We start from the raw sequence: 12,348 nt of genomic DNA, 5'->3' as shown, positions 1-12,348 counted from the left end.
CACCATTTACTGAAGAGGCTGTCTTTCTTCCATTCTATTTTTTTTAGCTCCCTTACCAAAGATTAGATGGCTAGTCTGTAGGTTCATTTCTGGGTTTTCAATTCTATTCCATTGGTCCTGAGGTCTCTTCTTGTGCCAGTACCAAGCTGTTTTGACAACTATGGCCATATAGTAGAGTTTGAAAATTGGTATTGATATTCCCCCAGCAGTGTTCTTTCCGTTGAGGAACGTTTTTGCTATTCGGGGTCTTTTATTGTTCCATATGAATTTTTGGATTGCTTCTTCTATTTCCTTGAAAAATGAGGTTGGAATTTTGATAGGTATCGCGTTGAATTTGTAGATAGCCTTGGGAAGTATTTCCATTTTCATGATGTTAATCTTTCCAATCCAGGAGCATGGGAGTTTTTGCCATTTTCTAAGTTATGATACGATTTCCTTATTCAATTTTTTAAGTTTTCATCTTAGAGGTCCTTCACTTCTTAAGTTAATTCCTAGGTATTTTATTTTTTTGTGGGGATATTACAAATGGAGTTGCTTTCCTAATTTCAGCCCCACATTTCTCATTGTGGGCATACAAAAAAGCCATTGATTTTTGAGTGTTAATTTTATACCCTACTACTTTACCAAAATTTTGAATCAGCTTGAGTAATTTGGGAGTGGAGTTTATGGGATTCTTTAAATAAAAGATCATGTCATCTGCAAAGAGGGAGAGTTTTATTTCTTCTTTCCCTATTTGGATCCCCTTTATGTCTGCACCTTGTCTTATTGCTGTAGCTAGGAATTCTAATACTAGGTTGAAGAGAAGTGGAGAGTGTGGACATCCTTGTCTTGTTCCTGAGTTAAGAGGAAATGGCTTTAGTTTTTCACCATTGAGTATAAAGCTGGCTGTAGGTTTGTCATATACACCTTTATTGTATTGAGGAATGTTCCATGGATTCCTAATTTTGCCAAAACCTTCATCATAAAGGGGTGTTGGATCTTGTCGAATGCTTTTTCTGCATCTATTGAGATAACCATGTGGTTCTTATCATTGCTCCAGTTGATGTGATGAATAATATTGATTGATTTGCCTATTTTGAACCAGCTTTGCATCCCTGAAATTAATCTTGTTTGATCGTGGTGTATGATTTTTTGGATGAATTGTTGAAATTGATTGGGCAAAATTCTGTTAAAAAGTTTTGCATCAATGTTCATCAAAGAAATGGGTCTATAGTTCTCTTTCTTTGATGAATCCCTGCCTGGTTTTGGGATCAGGGTTATGATGGCTTCATAGAATGTGTTCCGTAGAGAACTTTCTATTTCAATTTCATTGAAGAGTTGGAGGAGTATTGGTGTGAGCTCTGCTTTGAAGGCCTTGTAGAATTCCGCTGTAAAACCATCTGGTCCTGGACTTTTCTTAGCTGGGAGGTCTCTTATTGCTGTTTCTATTTCAATGCTTTATGTGGGCCTGTTAAGATGGTTTATCTCATATTGGTTTAGTTTTGACATGTCAATATTTGCTAGGAAAAGGTCCATTTCTGCCAAGTTCTGTAACTTATTAGCATAAAGTTTTGAGAAGTTATTCCTTTAAAGTGTTCTGAATCTTGATTGTTTCCGTGGTGATGTTTCCATTCTCATCTCCGAGTTTATTTATTTGGGTGTGTTCTCTTTTTCTGATAAGATTTGCTAAGGGTCTGTCAATTTCGTTAATTTTTTCGAAGAACCAACTCTTTGTTTTGTTGATTCTTACTATAGTTTATTTGGATTCTAATTCATTTAATTCTCATTTAATTTTAATTATTTCTTTCTGTCTACTGGATTGGGGTTTATCTTGCTGCTCTTTGTCAAGGAGGCTCAGAAGTCTCATGAAATTGTTGGTTTCAGATCTCTCTAATTTGTTGATGTAGGAATTCAGAGCTATAAACATGCCTCTGAGGACTTCCTGTCCTACGTCCCAGAGGCGCTGGTAATTTTGTGCTTGTTTTTGTTGAATAGCATAAACATTTGAATTTCCTTTCTGATCTTTTCCATGATCCACTCATGATTCAGCAGTGTGTTGTTCAGCCTCCATGTGTTACAGGACTATCATTGGTGGCTTTTGTTGTTGAGTTTTAATTTTATTCCCTTGTGGTCCAAGAGAATGCAAGGTATAACTTCAATGTTTCTGAATTTGGACACGTTTGCTTTGTGGCCTAAAATGTGGTCTATTTTAGAAAACGTTCCTTGTGCTGCTGAGAAAAACGTATATTCTGATGCTGCTGGGTGAAATATTCGTTAGATGTCTGTTAAATCTAGTTGATCTATGCAGTTGTTTAGATCTGCAGTTTCTCTGTTGAGTTTTTGCCGAGTTGATCTATCTAGTGGGGAGAATGGTGGGTTAAAATCCCCAACTATTGATGTCTTTGGATCTATGTGGGATTTGAGGGAATGTAGTGTTTCTTGGAAAATTTGGGTGCTCCGTTGTTTGGCGAATAGATATTAAGAATTGTAGTATCCTTCTGAAGGGGAGATCTCTTAATTAGTATGTAGCGACGTTCTTTTTCTCTTCTCACAAATTTTAATTTGAAGTCTATTTTATCTGATTATAGGATTGCAACTCCCGCCTGTTTATGGGGGCCGTTTGCTTGGTAGATTTTGTTCCAGCTTTTAACATTGAAAATGTGTTTGTTTTTATGGGCAAGATGTGACTCCTGAAGGCACCAGATAAAAGGACCTTGTTTTTTAATCCAACTAGACAGTCTATGTCACTTCATTGGACAGTTGAGTCTGTTAATGTTAAGAGATAGGACTGAGAGTTATTTGGGAGTTCCTGCAATGATATCAATCTTCTTGGGGGCTGTGAAAACTGGGTTCTTCCTATGGTTCTTGGATTCTCAGTTTGGGTGCAGTTTCTTGACCTTTATTTTGGTCTTGTTGGTTTTCTATGTGTAGAACATCATTAAGAATCTTGTGTAGGGCTGGTTTGGTGGAGATGTATTGTTTCAATTTTTCTTTGCTATGGAAGTTTTTATTTGGCCTTCAGTTATGAAGGAGAGTTTAGCTGGATACAGTATTCTCGGTTGATAGTTGTTTGTTTTTAGGGCATGGCATATACCATTCAAGGCTCTTCTTGCTTTGATTGTCACTTCTGAGAAATCTGAGGTGATTCTAATTGGTTTCCCTTTATAGGTGATTAATCTTTTCTCCTTGACAGCTTTAAGGGTCTTTTCCTTGGTCTGAGTTGATCCTGTGTGGATTATAATGTGATGGTGAGATGTCATATTCTGGTCTGGTCTATTTGGAGTTCTAAAAGCTTCTTGTATTTGAATAGGCCTATCTTTTTGCATGTTTGGGAAGTTCTCTGCTAGGATCCTGTTAAACAAATTTCCTAGACCATTAACTTCTGTTTCTAGGTGCTCCTCTACACCCATTATCCTTAGATTAGGCCTTCTGATGGTGTTTTCCAAGTGTTGGATAAATCTCTCATATTTCTTGGATTTCTCTTGGATGGTTGTATTTTCTTTCTCTACAATGTCTAGGCTGTCTTCAATCCCCAAGATTCGATCTTCTGCATGGTCTAACCTGCTGTCGAGACTTTCTACTTTGTTTTTTATTTATTTTCCTTCTAGTTGGTCAGCTTTGATGGCTTCAAATTCTTTGTTGAAGCTTTTTTTTAGATCTTGTATGAACTTCTTTACTTACTTAATTTGGTGTTCACTGTTTATTCTCAAATCACTTAGTTGATTGGTTATGGTTTCCTTGGACTCCCATGCCTTCTGTTGGGTTCCATTCAGCATTCCCTTTGTGGTCTCCCTGACTTCCTTCAGCTCTTTGTTAATGGATTCCATGAATGCCTTTAATGATCTTTGTGTATTTTCATCCTGCTCTCTCAATTCCTATATTACTCTTTGATTAGCTTCCTCCCGTTCTTGAGATTCTTATAGTTCTCTTTGAGTGTTCTTACGCTGCTGTGTTAAGTGTGTACACAATGGGGGATAAGGTCTAATAATCAACTACGGGTTTATCTGAGGATGTGCAGAAAAGCAATTAAGTCACATAAAGAATGAAAGAGAAGAACAGGTGAAAAGGATAAGAAAGAAAGAAAAAAAGATCAGAAGTTCAGTATAGCTAAACAAAAATCAAGACAAAACATAAAAAAAAAAGAGGAATAAAAATGCACACACACTTATACCCCTAAAATAAAATTCTAAGAGGAAAAAAAAATTACCAGAAAACAATTTTTTTCAAAAAAGGTAAAAATTAAATTAAAAAAAAAAAACATTTTTAGAAAAGAATTTTTTATAAGAGATACAACAGACCAAGATGGCGACGGGGCAGTAGGGAAACGCCACAGCTCTCTCCAACCAAAAAGAGAGTTCGAGTTCCAACGCTTAATCTCCCCAAGAGACCGACAACAACAAAAAGACGAACACTCAGAGAAAAACCAGAGGTGGAAAATAACAAAAGAAGAAAGAGAGGAAAAGAAGAAATTCAGAACAGAGAAGAGCGAAGACCCCTCCCCCAACCTTTACTGGCCGCGCGGCAGTGTGCCAAGCCTCCGGCCAGCCTGCCCGGCGGGGGCTGCCGGAGCCACAGAGACACAGGGGGCTGCTTGCAGATCACCAGGTACCGGATTGCAGAACAGCGGATAGCCAGGAACAGAGAAACCTACCAGCCGGGAGTCTCCACGAGGATCCTACCCCCACCCCTCACTCTCCACCGGAACGGAGAGGCTCCATCCCGCCAAAGCCGCCCGGCACCAGCAGCGCGACAAAGGGACCTGTCGGCAGACCACCCGGCCAATCACGATCGCAACTACCCGGCGGGGCCCGCCCAACCCAGCCCGCAACCACCCCAACTGAACTCGGATTGCAACAACAACTGACGACCTACAGGGTGAGTACCCCACAGGGGACAGTCAATCCATCAAGGGAGACCAGAGCTGGAGGGAATCCCCAGACCCTGACCTAGACTCCCTACCCCAACACCCGGACCACAGGACCCACTAAAACTGGGAACTGTTCGAGAGCTCCACCAGCCGGTGGAGCACACTCTGCTGGCCAGGCCAGAGCAAGAGAGCCCCTGGAAGGGAGCTTAAATGCCCAAGCCAGGAACAGCGCCCCTGGGTCAAGACTACCAACAGTAGAAGAAATTTGAACTGTGTCTTCCAGGTTGCATAACCTAGGTGGTATACACATTAGCACAGGCCTAACGAGCGCACTCCAGGCTGGGGCCAGAACCAGGCCCGGGGACCGGTGCCTGAAGAAAGCAAAAAGGGTCAGAAGTGGGGCTGTGGCTCAAATGGTAGGGTGCCAGCCTTGAGCTGAAGAGCTGAGGGACAGCACCCAAACCTAGAGTTCAAGCCCACAACCAGCCCAAAACAAACAAACAAAAACACATCAGGAGCCCATAGCAGACTCCAGTATTTGGGAGAGTGCATCCAGAGCATCTGATCTTCCCAAGAGCACCCGCAGGAGCAAACACAAGCAGTCTAGGCTGCTAAACCCTTCCAAAGGCGGGAATTGCCAGCAATCTACAGCAGAGAGCTGAGAATCCTAAGTAAGTCAGAATAGCAGCTGGAAATAGGCTCCCAACAGAATCCAGATCAGGCACAGACTCTCTCTACCAATACAGAATCAGCAACCAAGCAAAGACAGACACACCAAAACAAGATTGAAGAGCAGTCTCCTGAACCCCCATGCAAAAATCACAGAGAAAAATCACAAGGTTTACCACTACCCAGGACAGCAAGCTCACCTCAAAAGCCAGCAGCCACGCAGGGGAGAGCCCCAGTGTGAGCAAAGCAGGAATGGAAGACAAAAACTACATCCAAGGGTTGCTGGAGGCAATGACTCAAGAAATAAAGCGAGAAATGGATCAGAAATTGAAAGAGCACAAGGATGAACTATCAAAAGATATACAGGATATCAAACAAAATTTGGATGCAAAAATAGAAGCTGCACAAACCTCAGTAAGAAGTGAGATAAATGCCAAATTAGAGGTAATGCATACTGATCTCACCTCATTAAGAGGTGAGATCAGTACTCTGAGAACCAACATTGAATCCATAAAGGGATCCATTTCCACCATGCAAACCACAATAGAAGCCACGGTCAACAGAGTGAATGAAATGGAAGGTAGAGTGTCAGATACAGAAGACAGAATACACCAACTGGACCAAAAAGTGACAGATATGGAAAAATCACTCAAATTAAACCAAAGGGAAATTCAAGAGCAAGCAGATAATGCTAAAAAATTTAACCTTCGCATAATCGGAGTGGACGAAGGTGAGGAATTCCAGAGCAAGGGAATGCAACACCTATTTAACAAGATAGTCAATGAAAATTTTCCCCACCTCAAAAACGACCATCTTAACTACATCACAAAAGCTTATCGAACACCCAACAAGTAAGATCCCAGGAGAAACACTTCTAGACACATTGTAGTAAAAAGGATGGATCTGAATAATAAGGAAACAATCCTGCATGCAGCAAAAATGAAGAAGGAGCTATACTACAACGGGAAAAAAATTAGAATCACTGCAGATCTCTCCACACAAACAATGAATGCAAGAAAAGCCTGGGAAAGCACCATACGAGCCCTGAGAGCCAATAACTGCCAACCCAGACTGATATACCCGGCAAAGCTAGCATTCACATTCGATGGAGAACTGAAAACTTTTAATAGCAAAGAAAAACTAAATGAATACATAAACATTAAGCCAGCATTACAAAGAATTCTAAGAGGAGGGACACAACCTGAAGAAAGCAACCAGGAACTGGGACCTGTCCCAAACAGGCATTACTCAAAGTCTAACTGAGCAAGCACAGGAGGAAAGGAAAGAAGAAAAACTTAGGAAAACGGAATGGCAGGGACAACAATGCATCTCTCTATACTTTCTCTTAATATAAATGGGCTGAATTCGCCAATTAAAAGAAAACGAACTGAGGACTGGATCAGAAAACAAGACCCATCCATCTGTTGCCTTCAGGAGACCCACCTCTCAGCCAAACATACAAACAAACTCAGAGTGAAGGGGTGGAAAAGGATCTACCAATCAAATTCCCCCAATAAGAAAGCAGGTGTAGCTATCCTGATATCTGACAAAATAAACTTTTCATTAAAATCAGTACAGAAAGACAAGGACGGACACTACATATTAATAAAGGGAACAATCCAAGAGGAGGATATAACCATCATCAACTTATATGCCCCAAATGTCGGTGCACCCAGATATGTTAAACAAATTCTCTCAAACTTACAGAATAAAATAGATCCCAATACGATAATACTAGGAGACTTTAACTCGCCACTCTCACCAAAGGACAGGTCTACCAACCAGATTATTGGCAAAGAAGCTACTGAATTAAGTGAGGCCATACTTCAAGCGGAATTAACTGACATCTACCGAGTATTTCACCCTAAAACAACACAGTACACATTCTTCTTAGCAGCTCATAGAACTTTCTCCAAAATAGACCATATCATAGTTCATGCAAGGAACTTAAGCAAATACAAAGGGATCGACATAATCCCCTGTATCCTATCTGACCACAGTGGAATCAAGCTAGCTCTCAATAACAAAGCATACCGCAGAAATTTCTCTAATACATGGAAATTGAACAGCACACTCCTTAACAAGGCCTGGGTAACAGAAGATATCAGAGAAGAAATAAAGCATTTCCTACAACTCAATGAAAATGAAAACACCTCACAAAGAAACTTGTGGGACACAGCAAAAGCAGTCCTGAGGGGCAAATTTATTGCCCTCAGTGCCCACATCAAGAGAATGGAGACAGACCAAGTAAATAATCTCATGTTGCAACTAAAACAGCTAGAAAAACAAGAAAAAATTGGACCTAAAGCTACTAGACGAAGCCAGATAACCAAATTGAGAGCAGAGATTAACCAATTAGAAAATCAGAAAACCATAACCAAAATAAACCAAACAAAAAGCTGGTTCTTTGAAAAAATAAACAAAATTGATGGCCCGTTGGCAAGATTAATTAAAAAAACAAGAGAGGAAACCCATATTAATAGGATTAGGGATGCCACGGGAAACATCACAACACGTACCGAAGATATCCAAACAATTCTAACAGACTATTTTCAAAAGCTATACTCTCTAAAGGAAGAAAATCTGGCTGAAATGGATGCATTTTTAGAGAAATACAAGTTACCCAAACTGAGCAAAGAAGAAGTTAACCAATTAAATAAGCCAATATCCTATAATGAGATACAGGAAGCTATCAAAAGTCTTCCAACAAAAAAAAGCCCAGGACCAGATGGATTCACAGCAGAATTCTATAAGACCTTTAAACAAGAACTAATACCCATACTCCTCAAGATCTTCAGAGAAACAGAGAAGGAGGGAGCTATCCCAAACTCATTCTACGAAGCCAATATCACACTCATCCCCAAACCAGGCAAAGACCCAACCAAAAAGGAGAATTACAGGCCAATCTCCTTGATGAACACAGATGCAAAGATCCTTAACATGATTCTAGCTAACAGAATCCAGAAACACATAAAAAAAAATAATACACTATGATCAGGTAGGCTTCATCCCAGAGACACAGGGATGGTTTAACATACGTAAGTCAATAAGTGTAATCCAGCATATCAACAGAGCCAAGGTCAAGAATCACATGATTATTGCCACAGATGCAGAAAAGGCCTTTGATAAAATTCAACATTCATTCATGCTAAAAGCTCTGGAGAAAATAGGAATAGAAGGAACATTTCTAAAAACAATAAAAGCCATATATGACAGACCAATAGCCAATATTATACTTAATGGGGAAAAGCTACAACCAATCCTCCTAAAAACAGGAACAAGGCAAGGATGCCCACTGTCTCCACTCCTCTTCAACATAGTCCTAGAACCCTTAGGAAGGGCAATAAGGCAAGAAAAAGACATTAAAGGGATCGGCATAGGGAAAGAAGAAGTTAAACTATCCCTTTTTGCAGACGACATGATACTATACCTCCACGATCCCAAAAACTCCATCCCCAAACTTTTAGAAATCATAAGTCACTTCGGCAAAATAGCAGGATACAAAATAAACCCACAAAAATCAGTTGCCTTCCTATACACTGATAACGCACAGGAAGAGAGGGAAATAAAGGGAGCAACCCCATTCACAATAACCTCCCAAAAAATAAAATATTTAGGAATTAACCTAACCAAAGATGTAAAAGAACTATTTAATGAGATCTATAAAAAGTTAAAGAAAGAAATTGCAGAAGACACTAGGAAATGGAAAGACCTCCCATGCTCCTGGATAGGCTGACTTAATATAGTAAAGATGGTGATACTTCCAAAACTAATATACAAATTCAATGCAATTCCTATTAAAATCCCAATGACGTACATCACTGAAATACAGAAAACAGTCCAAAAATTTATATGGAACAACAAAAGACCTAGAATAGCCAAAACAATTCTAGGGGATAAAGACAATATGGGAGGGCTATCCATGCCGAACTTCAAACTCTACTACAGAGCTATAATAACAAAGACAGCATGGTTCTGGCACAAAAACAGACCCAAAGACCAATGGAACAGAATAGAAGATCCAGATATAAATCCACAGGCCTACAGCCAGCTGATATTCGACAAAGGAGCCAAAGACATACAATGGAAGAAACACAGCCTCTTCAACCGCTGGTGCTAGGAAAACTGGGCAGCCACATGCAGAAAACTAAAAGTGGACCCCAGCCTATCACAATGCACCAACATCAACTCAAAATGGATTAAAGACCTTAACATTAAACCTGAATCTCTGAAACTACTGCAGGACAGAGTAGGAGAGACACTTGAACTAATAGGCACAGGAAGGAACTTCCTGAACGAAGTCCCAGGGTCACAACAAGTTAGAGAGAGACTCGACAAATGGGACTACCTTAAAATAAAAAGCTTCTGCACAGCTAAATCTATCGCAACTAAGCTAGAAAGACAACCAACTAATTGGGAAAAAATATTTACCAGCAATATATCAGACAAGGGGTTAACATCCTGTATATACAGGGAACTCAAGAAACTAATCCCTCCCAAACCTAACAAACCAATTACTAAATGGGCAAGGGAACTAAAGAGGGATTCTCAAATGAAGAAATAAAAATGGCAAAGAAACACATGAGGAAATGTTCATCATCCCTGGTGGTGAAGGAAATGCAAATAAAGACAACCCTGAGATACCACCTTACCCCAGTCAGAATGTCCCACATCCACAAATCAGCCAACGACAAATGCTGGAGGGGATGTGGAGAAAGAGGAACCCTATTACACTGCTGGTGGGAATGTACACTTATACAACCACTTTGGAAAGCAGTCTGGAGGGTCCTTAGAAAGCTAAAGATTGACCTCCCTTATGACCCAGTCATACCACTTCTAGGCATCTACCCTGAACAACAGGAACCAATATACAAGGACACGTGCACCTCCATGTTTATTGCAGCACTGTTCGCAATAGCTAGGATATGGAAACAACCTAGATGCCCCACCACAGATGAATGGATCCAAAAATTGTGGTATCTATACACAATGGAATATTATGCAGCCATTAGAAATGACAAAATAATGGCATTTGCAGGGAAATGGATGGAGCTAGAAGGAATCATGTTGAGCGAGGTAAATCCAAGAATGAAGAGACAAACGGTACATGGTCTCCCTGATAAGTGGATGCTAAATCCAAAAGGTTAGGTGATACGACAAAACTAACAGGACTTAAGAAACAAAGAACTCCCGCTCATCTGGTTGAACCACTACTAAATATCCCCATGCTGCTGATCACAAATATGGTATATAACATGTGAACACTGTTATATATTACAGACTGTGGTAGACAATTTGCTCCAGGGAAGTTAGAATGAACTTGTGACTTTGAAATTATGTAATCATTTAACCACAATCAAAAAAAAAAAAAGAACCTTGGGGAAGGGAGGGAGGGAGGGGATGATAGGGGGAAAACAATGGAGGGGGTAACAATGTTCAAGAGGAAGTGTACTCATTACCTCACTCATGTAACTGTAACCCTCTGTATAGTAGCTTTACAATAAAAAAAAAAAGAGAGAGAAAAAAAAAAAGATACAACAACAACAAAAAATCTTCTTTGATTTTTTGGAGATGGGTGGGGAAAATCCTGTGTCTCCCTTGTGTCCAATACCAGCCTCTTGTTGGGGTCTCTGGTCTGCTTGTGTTCCTGTGGCTTGGTTGGTTACTTAATCAGGTTCTTTGAACAGGCAGAAAAATGCTCTGCGATCCTCCTCCCAGGTGAGTTCAATGGGTGGAAGATGGCTTTTTCCTCGAGTTTGGAGATGCTGTGATGATGCTAGGTTCTGGGTAGAATTGAGGCCTTTCAGCAAGCATTAGCTTTTCCTGAGGGCTGGTTTGTGAGAAACTCATAGAATCCAGCGTGGAGCCATTCTCAGGGTTTCTGTTTACTGAATTTCAGTTGATTGTCGAGGCTGCTAAAGGGAGGGGCAGCCTCTGGCTCTGATTACCAGGTGAAGAAAGCCACTCCTGGTGCTGGCACCCGAGCTAGGTGACTTTTCCCTGGGTGGAGTTGAGTCTGGCAGGTGAGGTAAGGCTCTTGTGACCTGCTAGATGACCCTAGATTTATTCCAGGGCCTGAGTTGGAGCTAGAAGCTCCTCTGAGCTTTGTCAGTATCCAAGATGGAGATCTCCGGTACTGGGGGTGGGGAGGGGTGGCCTTCCCTCCTCTGCTCCCTGCGAAGGAGTGAGGACATCAGGCTTCTACTCACGCCGAGCCTTGGTTCCTGGGTCGTCTCTGGTCTGCGAACTGCAGGAAATAGATGTCTGCTCCTTGTCGGTTCTTGTTGGTGTTGAGTGGAATCCACTCGCCCACCACGTCTGGCTCCTTCATCCCGGACTCTCTGTGATTCAGGTATCACGCCTGCTGTCGCTTCCGCCACTGCTGCCGCGGCTGTGGTGGCTGCGGGCAAGTGCCCAGGGCTGTCTCCTTGTCTGTATTTTCTCTCTCTGGCGTCACTCTCTGTCCTGTGAAGGCACACTTGTTGTGATTCTCTGGCTTAGGACTGTTCCCTGGAACTCTAAAACTGCTTTCTATGCCAGAGCTTGTTTAGCCTACAGCTTCTCTTCCGCCATCTTCCTGGAACTTCCTGGCAGTTTATTCTTAATGCAAGAATTACAATCACAATTCACCAAACAACAGAGCACCCAAATTTATGCAAGAAACACTATTTTCCCTCAAATCACAATAGCTCCAAAGACTTGAATTGTTGGGGACGTTAACACACCACTTCCCCCACAAGACAGATAAACTCAGAAAAACTCAACAGAGAAAACACAGATCTGAACAACTGCATAGATCAACTAGATTTAACAGACATCTATGGAATATTCCA

This window comes from Dipodomys spectabilis, unplaced genomic scaffold, assembly GCF_019054845.1.
Source record: "Dipodomys spectabilis isolate Male_0828 unplaced genomic scaffold, ASM1905484v1 ptg000307l, whole genome shotgun sequence".
NCBI lineage: Eukaryota > Metazoa > Chordata > Mammalia > Rodentia > Heteromyidae > Dipodomys > Dipodomys spectabilis.
This window is presented reverse-complemented; position numbering follows the sequence as displayed.